This window comes from Poecilia formosa, unplaced genomic scaffold (assembly GCF_000485575.1).
Source record: "Poecilia formosa unplaced genomic scaffold, Poecilia_formosa-5.1.2 Scaffold83, whole genome shotgun sequence".
NCBI classification, from domain to species: domain Eukaryota; kingdom Metazoa; phylum Chordata; class Actinopteri; order Cyprinodontiformes; family Poeciliidae; genus Poecilia; species Poecilia formosa.
This window is the reverse complement of record NW_006800022.1, coordinates 591268-603228: the sequence shown is the minus strand read 5'-3', so window position 1 is coordinate 603228 and position 11961 is coordinate 591268. Positions and strand designations below refer to the sequence as shown.

Sequence of the window (11961 nt, the reverse complement as noted above, 5' to 3'; positions counted from 1 at the left end):
CATTGTGATAATTGGTCTGATCAATGGAATCTTTGTCTCAAACCAAATCTTGAATTCTTAATATTCTTTTATTTCTGAAAGAAAAAAATATCCACTAACTGCAACTTTTTTTTATTGTTGTCATATATTTGTCTGCCACAAGGGGCAGGAGTGAGCCATTTTCCCTTGAAGCTATGGGTGTATACAACATATGTATTATTCCCCCATCCATCTATTGTCTTCTGCTGATCCCACTGGTTGTTGGGGGCAACAGGTCTAAGAGGAAAATGCGGACATTCGCCTCCCACTCTCGAGTACTCATGGGGAATTCCTTGGCTGGTAGGGATATATACTCTCTCCAGGAAGTTTTGGATCTATCACAGGATTTCCTAAGTGGAACATGGGTGAAAAACGTCCAAAGGGAGATGCCCGAACCACGGCGACTAACTTCTTTAGATGTGAAGGAGTAAAGGTGTTTCTTTGAGTTACTCCTGGGTGCCTGAGCTTCAAACCTTGCCTCTAAGGTTCAGTCCAGCCAACCTGCCGTGGAATGTCAATTTAGCCACTTGCATCTGGGATCCTACTCTTCTGGACATAATCCATATCTTAGAGATTCTATCCATGAACTCAAAAAAAGGGATTTGTGATGAAGGACAGCCCTGGCAGAGCCCAACCACCTTTTTCTCCAAGAATATAGAGGAATGGCTGGGTTGGACATGCAATAATCCACCTAACACAAGTAGAACGGACGACCAAACCTTCGTAGCTCTCTCAGGAACTTTGTCAGAGGAATGATTTTGATGATTGGACAGAGTTTTCTTTCCAACCACCCTCCTTGAACATCTCCACAGGGACTAGGAAGAGTGACAACTGTAAAGTTGGAGCACAGTCTCTGGTTCCCCTCAATAAAAATGATGACCAACGCTCTGGTCCACCACTCCACAGCCCCTGTGATCTGGAAGAGGCATGTCTGGACAACCCCACAACATCCAGAGCCTTTAGCACCTTGGGCTATACGTAGTCCAACCCAGCCATTAGTGGGCTTTGTATTTACTGTAGCTATGTCTTCAATGGCTACCTCATCCTGGCCCAAAATTGTGAGTGAATTAAGGACCCAGATTCAACATCCTGAATCTGGGTCTACCGTTTCTGCATCTCCCAAACCATATCTGAGATTGCATATCAAAATGTCCGACACAAACCTTGGTGGTGGTATTTAGAAGACACTGAGGTGATGCTACCTCAGCATGCTACCAAAGTCACTCATGGGTAGTGGTTCATTTTACTGCCTCTTGTGGTAGAAAAGGGCAAATGAAAGAATAATCTCTTTACCCTTGAGAGGTCATTTCAAAAATATTGAAAAAGATATTTTTTTTTTCACTTGCTGATTTGTTTTACAATTGCAATATAATGGAATTTTTTTTTACAATTACCAATCAAATATGGCAACATAATTCAAAATTAGAAACTTCTAAGCTTTGAAACATGGTTCAATAACTAATAATCTTCAATTTCAAATGACAGCACAGTCATTTTTTTCTGAATTTCACCCGAAGGAATCTCCAGTCTTTGTCTTGCGTTTAGCAGAGCCTGCAGAGAACCTGAAAGACTCAAATGCAGCAGATGAGAAAGCGAATAATTCACTTCATAATCCAATGAAAGGAAATTAGAATGAGAGAACCATTTTAGCACAGGAGCATTAAAATAAGTTGAATGTTTGTAAAACAGGTTGTAAATAGAGCTGGTTAGCTGTGGTGTCACTTCAAAGTTCATTTCTGTCCCACACTGATACTAACCAGTGTGGGACAATTTATCCCAAAGGGCAATTATACATATTTTTACAAATAAAAACCTTCTTGAAAACCAGACTCCGGCGGTCTTCTCCTCCAGTCTCAGTCTGAAACTCATCAAACGGCTTTGTGCCGTTTTCGCAGGGAGAGAAGCAGAGTTGGCAACGTCCAGTTCAAATCCTCCGCTGATTGCACTCGCGTCGTTTCCACCATGTTTGCAATGCAATCACTGCTCTGAGCTTCTCTGAGGCCTTTCTAATCAAAACTGGTTACTGGTTTGATACCTGGTGTGTTCTCACTGGTGGGCCGCTGCCTGGAAAAACCGCCGGTGATGACCGTCCGTACGGAATGCTGTTACTGCTCCGTTCTCAGCAAGTAGAAATCATCGTTTGTCACATGGATTCCCGAGTGTTGAGTGCAGGTTGTGGCTGCTGGTGACTCAGCTTTAGTATGATTGCGAGATATTTATGGCCTCTAATTGCAAATGTAGGCATTGGCTCAATACTTTTCTCACATTCCAGTCGGGCTTGTTACTCGTACCACTTTTATTGTGCCTCATTATTTTATGTTTTAGTCGGAATCAATAGAATCCGATACGGAAACCATTTGGGAGCTGCCCTACATTAAAATTTAGGATTATGCACAGTTTTTGTTTCATCTTTGTTTGCTTGCGTTGCTTCCTGCAGCTTCTGGAGAAGACACCGAGCTTAAGTAAACAGCCTCTGTGTAAGAAAGGTTATATAACACATTTCAGGATTTCCTATGAGTTTTAAATGGAGGGCGGACTAATGACGGTGGCAAAACATGCATTTGTGTCACGCACATTAACGTAACCCAAGTGAATTTTTATTAAAGGGCACTGGTGTGATACAGAGAGATACTACAAACAGGCTAAAATATAACCCTAAATGCTTGAAAACATGCAGAATTGACAGTCATTTTTAGCTGATATATTTGAAGAAAAAAAAACTCTGATATTCATTCGTTTTTGTTTCCATATAGAGACTATATAAAGTATTCACTCTTTTGGATGTTTCACCCTTTTTACTGATTTTAGTAGTTTTGGTAATGAGTTACCAAAACCACCACAAAGCCAAAGCTATTATCAAGCTAGCGCTACTCAAACGACTTGATAAACTAAATTTATTTATGTTTACTATAGCTTTTCTCACAGATGCACTTCATTTATCATTATTCTACAGTGTTTGCTTTCCCAAAGGCTACTTAAATGTAACCACAGGCTTGATTAATGAGATGTGTTCCAAAAGGAGATACTGCCAACTAACAAAAAGCATTGTTTCCAAAAAAAAAAAGTTAGGAGACTCTGAGAAACTCAGACTGGTACAGACAACAGCAAAGATAAATGCTTAAAAAAGATGTTCCTTTATTTGGAAAAAAAAAATGCTGGCATTCATATTTGCTGACAGGGTTCTTTTTTTTCCTAATCAAAAATGCCGCTATAGCAAAACTATAAATGTTGTATTCTTTAGAAGAAAAATGCAAAACAACACGTTTCCCCTCTTGTTTTAGTATTTATCATTCATTGGTTTGAGTTTGGTGACTGATCTGAACTGAAGGCGGAACAGTTCAGCAACCCAAACCTTTTACTGTGAAACATTCTGTGTTTTGATGCAGAAATTAGTTTTTTTTTTTCCATCTGTTTGTACAAGTAACACATCATCTGGATGATGGCATGCGTTCTTCCAGAAACAGAATACGTTTTTCAGCGCCAACTGTTCCTTCACGAGGTGCCAGTTTCCTGCTTGGCTTCTCGACTGTGTGCAGATAACAAGCTCGGTGGTCCCTCCTCACCTTAGTCCGGCAGATGATGACATTTCCCTTGAACATTACTAAAATAAACGGACTCTGACTAAAAGAAGGCAGCTTAGTTTTCAGGAGAAAATCCTGATAGTAGTGGGCATCATCTGCTTTTCTTTTACTGTACTGAGCTAAAGTACATGTTGACTTAACCATAGAGAAATGTGTACCATTTATATTCTTAAAGAAGAAAGGTGCAGCTTTTGACTTAATGTTTAATATTTAATAGGGGGAAAAGTCTCTTCAACATCAATTATGCTGAAGAAATTAAGACAGAATGACTGTGTACTAGACAAACTGCACTTCCAAGGTACACACTGTTCTTTTTGACAAAGTTTGAGTGGAACAGGAGCTTGTTTTATACTTAAAGACATAAAAATGTATCAAGAGTCTGCTTGACTCTTAGATGTCAAGAGAAAGATCATGTTTCTAAATGTTATCGATCTGAGATTTAATGAGGTGACGTTAAATTTGAGTTAAACGTTGGCAGAGAGAAAAAATGAACCCTGAATCCCTCTCTCAGCTGGAACTATTTCCACTTCTACTTCTAAAAAAAATGCTATAAAAATGGATGTTTTCTGCTACTGGGTTCTGGGATAATCAGAGACTTTTCACATTGGATTTAGAACCGGGTGACGCGCTTGATGAAAGTCCCTGAAGGGTGCTTAGCAAGTTATAGGTGTTCACGAAGCCCTTCTTTGAAAACCTTTGCGATCCAAGCCAAACATTTATAACAGCTGAAAGCTGGGTCCAGTTTCTTGGCTGGACGAAGGCTTTGCTGTTCTAGGGTTTGGTCTGATGTTCAGAAAAGAAACCCGCAGTCCCATAGGAATAGAGACTTATTAGGTCTCACAACCAATGAGCTGAATCTAAGACTATGCAATTAGAAAGAGCTGGTAAGCTGAAGCAATAAGATGAAATGTCGATATTCACAAAATCATAAGATAAGAACCTAGAAACATTCTAGTTTAATGCTTTCAGTGTTTCTTTCTTTCTGCTGTTAAAGAAGAACTTACATGAACTTTATTATATTGAGCCAAAATGGTACAAAGGTGGTTTTAATTTGTTTATATTGCTATTGTAAAGTCTTAAGCTAATAAAAAGAATCTTCGAGACATAAAAAATATATTAAATATAGCATTGAAGGTAATTAAAATGACATAATACCACCCTGGAGTCCTGAGTTAATTTCCCCATTCTTAAGCTGGGCTTATTTTCATATTGTTGTTTGTGTTTCTCGGAATATTTGAGATGCCCAACTTAAGCCGAATCTGAATTTTTTGTTTTTTTGCATTTTGGTTCCCTGGCAGCTTCCTCGGTTTGGATTTTCTTGTAGTTCACCTCTCAGGAGGGGAATCTCTGCGCAGCTCTGCTTCCATAATTAAGGGTGAAATTTTGATGAGATCCAGTTGACAAACCTCAGTGTCGCCCATGAAATGTTAATACATTGGAAGGATAACGTGAGGCAATGTGTGTGTGTGTGTGTGTGTGTGTGTGTGTGTCCATGTTGCACAAAAGAACCCAGTTGGAGATGACGCCGAGTCAACAACAGAACTGGGACAATAAAGACGTTGGAAAAGCAACAGGGTTCAGCTGAAAGCAAATCTGAGAGAAAAACACAGGGTGACTCGCACGCTCGTGTAAACAGGCACCTACCGAAGTCTCGGCTCATCTCCCAAATAAACCTGGATTTATTCTAAATCAAAGTAGTCCTCTACCTATTCAAACATACCGAACACACAGCGAAATACACCAAATCAAACAGGCTTTTCTGTTTATCTCTTTTTTGCAAATGTGAGCAACCTTCTGGGTTTGTTTGTGAGCTGGTGGCTGTGGAAGCAGGGTGCTTCCTGTTGTTCAATATTTCTGTGTTTACTGGCCATAACTCTGTTTTATAGCCTCATGTTGCAGCAAAACACACCAGTTAGATAAATCACTTTGTTAGCTCAAATCAAACAAAGGATGCTGGGTATATCTGAACTGATGGATGCAAAAAAGAATTTAACATTTTTTTTAAAAAGTGTTGTTGCTCAATAAAACATTTTTTAGCTGGCAATGTAAGAATAGGGTTAGTCTAACTTATAAAAAAACTGTTGGAAGTGACAGCAAATATTATCTTGCTGTCATAATAACTGACTGGAACTAGCTAAAACTTAAACGGGCTTGAAGTTAAACTAGAGAAATCCAAGATACCACAACATTACAGGGCTATTATATTGTTTCCCTCCTGTCTCCTCCAGTCTTGTGAAGTCAGCTGTGAACTTAATGTTCATATAAAGTGGGTGACTGGTCCACTTGAGAGAAAAAAAAAAAAAAAAGCGACCCAAATTCCTCCCCCCAGAACAAGCAGAGCAGAACAAGTGTCGTGCCGCACCTTAGCCGATAAGAAGCGGCGCAGACTGGATGGAGATGAGATGCTTTGGTGCCCCTATTGTGTCACTTTCCTTTTGGGTTCAGAGTGTGTGATCACTGTGGGAGATCTTAGTGATCCTGCGCTTAAATGCGCGCGGCTGTGTTCGTGCGCTACCGTTTTGTGCGTGCGTCTCCCGTGGGGAATCGAAGGCGAAGTGGGCTGGAGTGAGATGCTGACTGTGCTCTTAAGACACACATCCAGCGTTTGGGAGGCAGATTTATTCAAAGAGCTTAATTAAAGACTAAAAATGTAGCAGCCCTCTAGTGCATTAAAAGATACGTTTAAGGCAGTTTTAAGTCTTTGTGCCCATGAGAACTGGAGCCATAGAGAACCATCCGAGAGAAGCTTTAAAAGTGTGTGGTCAAAAAACTATAAAAAAAAAAAACTCAGAAAGGAAAGCTAATTTACTGACACATCTATCATACCGCTTGCTTTAATTTCCACAGTTCACAAAGGCGGACAGACAAATTGCAAACTGTCTTGAGTACATTAGGAAGAGTTTTTTTCTTGATATGCTGTAGATGTAGCAAGTTAGTTGACAGTCAATGGGCGGCAAAATGACTGAATGAAAAACTGTCAAGCATCCTACGATGAACTTTAGTAAAACACACATTTTAAGGTCACTTATGAGCTTATAATATAATGTTTTTCCTAAAATAAACTGAAAGTGAAACATTCTTCCCCTTTGTCCTCTTAATCTCTCCGTTTAGATTAAAATCTCTTATAAAAATCAGAATTAAACCACTGACATAACCTTAATCTTGACATCCAAGTCAATCAGAGTCTCAGTCATTTTTGGTGTCTTATCAAATTTCATTCTTATAAAAAAGAAGCATTTGTCTACTTTTAATAGTAAACAAACAATAACTAAATAGTATTATGTGATCTTTACCTCATTTTGCAAGCCGATTATTTAAAAAAATATTAATCCAAACCACTAGAAGAATGCCTTTTTGAGAAGCAATAATGCTGATTGAGTTAGGGACAGTAATCTGTGGTAGAGCAGCTGACATTTGCTACAGGGACATAAAGGGAAATCACTATAATAACTCATGAGCGAGATAATTAAATCACTTTACATTTATGCTCCAAGGATTTCTTGTAATTCTCCACATTTACAACCAGAAACACAACTCCTCTGGTGTCCACATCCATTTTGCACCCCTCTCTGAAAGTTCGGCCTCTCATTTCACACTTGGAGGATAAACACAATGCAGAATCATGCCGCATGCTAATATGCGGTTTGAACTCAGCCGCGGACCCGATCCAGATCCTCTCTGTGTGGGATCAGACGTGGCGACTGCAACCGAAGGCGCTAATTGTCTGCAACTAACAAGTTATTGATTTACACCGAAGCGGGCCAGGTCCCTCAATCATATCTGCCGTTATTGCTTTGTCAAATATGTCTGACAGTAACAATTACATCCGCCAGTGGCCAGGCGGAGAGTTCATACATTTAAATAAGACATCACTTGCCTTTCAGAAGCCGTTTTTATTTGAGCTATTATTCATATATTCTTTTGTGATCGCATTTTGTTGTTTATTGTACACATGTCCAGAGATGAGACTGCGCCTCTTGAGTGTGTGTGTGTGTCACTAAAGAGGACTTCAGAGGGATTCAGATGAAAGCCAGGTGTGAGTCAGAAATAGAAATCCGAATGTAACATATTTGTAAAAAAAAAAAAAAAAAATGCTGCAATATAATCAATGTAAATGGTTGATGAATAAAAATGTCAAATGGGCTAATTTCTCAGAAGATAAGATACGTCTTAAGAAGGAGCAGACAGAGACTGGAAGTTTGCAGTTGCGAGTGCCTTGTATTTATAGTGGAAACAATTATGTACATATTTACATCAGTGAAATCATCCGAATGGCCATATAAAAATGCACAAAAGAGAGAGAGAGAGAGAAAAAGCATTAATCAATCCCACAGTTCTATAAGTAACAACCCACACTCTTCAGTTCTTTCACCCCAAGCTGGGCTTGGTTTGGGTGCCAAGCAAGTTACTAATAAAGTGCTTGGTTCAGTGCAGGTCCTGGGCTGACAAAAGTCATATCAGAGTGGGGACAAAATTGTTCATTGGCTGCAAGGAGCCTCCTACCAGCCTGGCAGGAGAAGCAGGAGTCTTCGGGCACCACAAGTGCAAACCTTCCTTTAGGCTCTGGGTCTGGACCTTCAGCTGGCCTGAATAAAACAGGACCATTTTCTCAATAATCAAAACATTCTAGTGTGCACACAATTTCAATAAATGGCACTCTTTGCACTATAAATAGTTCCAACAATCATTTTCAGTCAATATGCATATTCAATAAATATAAAGTTCAATTTACATCCATGAAAAATCCAATAAACATGCACCACATAAATTAGTTGACATGAAATGTAAAAACATTAATCTAAACAAGTGCTCAATAAATATTTAAGGTACCTTACTGTTCACATATGATGGCACGTTTGAACTATCACGAGATTTGATAGATAAAGGGGACAGAGAGTGGAAAGAGAGAATGGAATTTAAAATTTACACCTGGGTTACATGAATCTGCTCAGACATTGTTACTTTGCAGCTGTTTCCTGTCTCTTTCGCTCCATTTCCATCTGGTTCAACTCTCTGCATCTCATTCAGTCACCTTCTTCTTTTGGCCCATCTCTTACTCCCTCCATCATCCTGCCACTTTTCAATTTTTTTTCATCCAATAAACCTCCCTCTGCTTGCCGTCAACGTCTGTGCCTGGCCACCTAAAGTTATGTGCATATTAACGCTTGCGATTTTGCAGTTTTCGAGTGAAAGTTTGACCCACTTTTTTGATCGCATATTAAAATCTCATACATCCGAGTGAGGAGTCACGGCAGATTTGATTGGTCTTTGGTGGAACGCAGTATGGTGATTTTTCGATGAGACTGCACATAATATCCCAATAAACCTTCATGATTTATATATGACTATTGGTGCGGTCAGGGGAATAACCAAGTACACTCTTTCTACTTCTGTGTGATCAAGTAGGGAAGGTTACAACCAAATACTCTTTTTATTTGATCATCATTTGAGTGACTGGCTCTGCAAAAGCAGGAGTTTTGGCAGCGTGCTTTTCTGGAAAATGTTTAACACACTGCCAAGCTGGAAAGTGTTTCTGCTGCCCATCAGTGTGGGAAGTGTTCGAAGACAGTTTCTATACAATTTGAAAGATTATTCATAAAAGAAAATGTGACAAAGTCCTAATGAATTCAGATCCAGCAAAGATAAGAGAAGTTACAAAGATTTGGCTTGTTGAAGGTTAACGTTTGTTACAGGACAGTGAGAAAAAGTCTCTGAAAGGGTTGGCAAGATAACGAGATATCTTTCAAGAGAAAGGTCTTCGTTTTGCAAAGTTGCATCTTAGCTAACCAGGAGACTTTTGGTCCTTTGGTCCAACAGGTTCAACAAAAGGAAATGTAGCAAAATGTCACTTTGCACCGATTGTCGAGCGCGCAGTGTCGGACCTGCCTTTCAGTCACAGACCCCCCATCATTTCTCCGTGGAACTGAGTTTAGACCAAAAAACTTTTGACCGAGTTTAGAAGAAATACTCAGAATGTGTTTGCCATTAGAAAGTTAAAAACTTCAAATCACAAACACACAGACAGGCCTGTGGGTAATTTGATTGAGCTGCTCTCTCCTGGCCTCCGTGGGATCCGTGGCAACCTGAGTGATTCTTTATTTTCTGCTTTGTTTTCTTTTTGGAACAGCGATATGATCAACAACTTCCTCGAGGCAGATTCAATTAACAGCAAGAAGTAGCCCTGAACCTCATTAGAGATGTAAAGCAATGCATGTTCTCATTTTGAAAAACTGTATGCGGTCCTCTTTGGTAATTACCAATTTTCCGATTGAAATGCCTTTTAACCGCCTCGCATTCAAATGATTACATAGTTAATGAATTGGCTTACTATTTTCTTAACAGGGTGTCGGTCTCATCATTGTGACTACCCAGCTGGATCAGAACAAGCAAGAATATGTGGGAGGAATTAAAAAATGCACTGATAGCTGTAATAATTACATTTAAATATATCTTCTGGCTTCTGAAAAGGAGGAAGCAGCTTTAAAATCCATCTTTAAATCGTTTTAAAACAGAATCAAGTCTTAGATACTAGATACGAGAACGTACACTGGTCTGGTTTGCCTTCAGACTGCGAGAAAAGAGGTGTAAGTAAACTTCTGGTTTGAGCTGTAACACAGTCAGTAAATGTTCTTCCTGCTTTTCTTTTTAAATGAAATATTTACAGCCTATATTCAGCCTTTACCTGCACCCGGTTGCAAGCCACTGCCTGGAAGTCGAGGGGGAAAAAAAAACCTTCTCAGACATCCATTATTTACAAATGTCATTTCAACAAGAAAAATGAGAGCAGGTTTAAAGTCTTTTTTACCCCCCTCTTCTTATTCTAAGTGTTAATCTGTGATCTAGAGAATCTCATATTTAGTGGTTGTCTTATTTCGCTTGCCCTTTTCTTATTTGTGTTGTTGATCCGCTGCTTGTTAGTGGAGAGTTTTCACGTTAAATGACATTGATTTATCTTACATCTTTGGTTAAGTTGGGGCTTGAAGTGACTTGTTTCTGTAAATTACGTGCCTTGTTACATCGACGTTTGGGAGCAACTGAGCAAGACTGAGGAGATAACGATCCCTTTTTCTTTAGCAAGCTAGGCTTGCAGGTAAAGCAAACTGGTGACTGCATGGGCGAATGTTGCTAGTAGGAAACTGGAATTTTGAACAAAACTGGAGCTGCTTTCATGCAAAAGACAGGCTTACATTTCAAGATTTCATCACTTTAGTCATTGTATAAAATTCTATAATCGCATTAAAACGCAGTCTTTTCAGCATTCCCAAATTATATTCATAAAAGAGATTCAAATAAAAGAAAAATTCAGTTAACATTTAAGTATCATCACGTCATATTATAATTTATGCATTTTTAAGATCATTTGATAGGATAAGAAGTTGTTTGACTTATCTAACAAAACTGCCAAGGATATTTAAAAGAAAAAAGTAAAAAAAAAAATCAATCACAATATTATTTAACACATTTATTTCCAGTTAAATATATATTTGTTACTTTTGGGAGTGATTAATCCTGCGGTATCGGCAGCTTTTAAAGAGCCACCTAACATTTACCAGCTGCATTTTGGGACAATCCCAAAAGATAACAACACCTGGACACAGTTAAATAGACGCCCTCTGCACCTCTGACTCAGATGTTTCTCTTGGCTTTTTTTTTGGTTTTTGGTGGCAACTCTTTCCTGGCTGGCCTCCTCTCCTTCATCTTCGCAGACCCGACATTTGGCACAGCGGTGTCACCACAGCAGCTTAAAGGACAAACCGCACACAAGCCTCTTCAATTTTTCAAGTCCAGTGACATTTTGTTAGATGAAAAGAAGTTTAGAGTCTTGGCAATCGCTCCTCCTCACATCTGAGGCGTCCAGGTTAGCCGAGCCGACAGTGCCCCACGGGGTGGGAGCTTCACACAAGATGCAAATTTAGGGGGGAAAAAAACACACACGTGAAGCAGCACTTATCCTGCTAACCTTTTATGAAGCTCTTTGATGCAAGTACGACTCCGGAAGCGCGCGCCCGTTCGCTGGAGGAAATTAATTCACAGAAATCCTGGAGTCTCGCTTCGCTGATTTCGCATTTCATCCGCCCTACAACATTGTCCGCAGAAGGTTGAAAGTGCAAACTAAGTTTTCCGTAGTCCAAAGATAGCCGTTTGTCATCACGACCATCTTCCTACATTACCCAGAATTCAAGTTGGTTGTACATTTCTATTTTAGCCTTCCAGGCATTGTGGGGGGGCGGGGGGAAGGCAGGCAGCAGCTGGTCTGCAACAAAGCAAACACGCATTAATAATGCCGAGCATGTGTTTAGATAAGCGCCGAAGTTTGTTTTAACATACAGGCTGTAGACAATGATGTTAATGATGATGATGG

The 11961-nt window shown here is 39.5% G+C and overlaps 1 protein-coding gene across 1 annotated transcript in view; it reads left to right on the top strand.

Moving 5' to 3' along the window:
• Positions 1-11961, top strand: part of LOC103141432 (gamma-aminobutyric acid receptor subunit gamma-3-like) — an 82677-nt gene that overhangs the window by 1342 nt on the left and 69374 nt on the right. The window lies entirely within an intron of this gene.